Source organism: Vulpes vulpes, chromosome 5 (genome assembly GCF_048418805.1).
Source record: "Vulpes vulpes isolate BD-2025 chromosome 5, VulVul3, whole genome shotgun sequence".
Lineage (NCBI taxonomy): Eukaryota > Metazoa > Chordata > Mammalia > Carnivora > Canidae > Vulpes > Vulpes vulpes.
Window position 1 is genome coordinate 92,598,536 of NC_132784.1, and position 1,354 is coordinate 92,599,889.

Genomic DNA, 1,354 nt, shown 5'->3' on the forward strand with positions numbered 1-1,354 from the left:
GGTGGGAGCACCAGCCACTAAGGTGGGTATGCACAGTTAGTACCACCGTCTAACACATCTGGCTTCCTCTTCTGTAAAACAGGCTAACATACTGACCTCACTGAGGTTGCTGTGGGAGCCAGGAAATAGGAACTCTAAGCTGGGAAGTGGCAACAGTGAGGACACAAATGTGTGGCTGAGTGGCCTCAGGGTGGAAGCCAGAGCCAGCCTGTGGCAGTTCATAAGGGCCCATTGCTAAATCTTTTTTTTTTTTTTTCAGACAAAAATATCTTTTATTCTCAATTAAACAAAATCAAAACTCCAAACAAGTAGTACTTAAAAGATCCACTGACTTTATACTTTAAATTGTGTAAAAGTTTTCTCTAAACCAGAATTACCTCAAATATGTCAGTATATCTTCTTTTAAAAATCTTTACTAAGACCAGTTACAACCACAATAGCACTTGGTAGAATAGTGATGTCTGAGAATCCCTGCACAATGGACAGCATCCAGTTAAAATATCAGTGTAGCTTTCATTCATCAAAAAAATATTTTATTCAAGCTCCCAAAAGAAATTTGAGGAGTTAAGTTGGGTTTGAATTGAAGAACAAGGCCAAGTTAAATACGGAAACCAAGTCTTCATTTGGTGAAGTTGAAATCCGTGTATACATTCTAATCAAAGACCAGTCCCGTGTAGGATTTTTCAGGTGTTTAAGAGTCTACCAAGCCAAACCCTTCGCTGCTTTTGCTGCTTTGGCTTTGCTTTTCCCCTTCCCTTTTTCTCGCTTTGCCTTTAGCCTTTTCCTTTGCCTCTGGTTCATCCATATGGGGTACTATAAGGCTCTTTCTGTTTCTCTTAATTTCAGTCTCCATTTTCATGTCATCTTTTTCATCTTGTACTACACACTGAGTTTGCTCTTGACAATGTTTGGGTACCACCACAGTGGCTATCCCTTGAACATCTTTCATTAAAACATCACTATCCATTTGAAGAATACTCTTAAGTCTGCTGAGTTCCTTTGGGGCATTCTTTTTTCTCTTTTCCACACTCATCTTCCTTTTCCACTTATTCCGTAAGCTTTTAGCCATGTTACCTGGAAAGCGGGACACTCGGAGGCCGGTCACCGCGCGCAGGGCCACGCCGACCGGAAGCCCCATTGCTAAATTTTTAAGAACTTTGCAAGCTGGTTGTGAAACGCAGCCATTAGGAAAAATTAAATTATGTAATAGAATTAAATAATTCTATTAAACACATAGTAAGAAATAGTTCAAAACTCATCATTTCCTAATTTTTCAGGTGCATTTTAAAGTGCTCTCTATGATCTTGAGGTTATTTACATCTATTGTATTGATATGGTGGAAATATTATATAAT

At 38.9% G+C, this 1,354-nt stretch overlaps 1 pseudogene; it reads right to left on the reverse strand.

Moving 5' to 3' along the window:
* Positions 1–412: 412 nt before the first annotated feature.
* Positions 413–1,125, reverse strand: LOC112914542 (protein LLP homolog pseudogene; annotated as a pseudogene).
* Between the last annotated feature and the right edge of the window lie 229 nt (positions 1,126–1,354).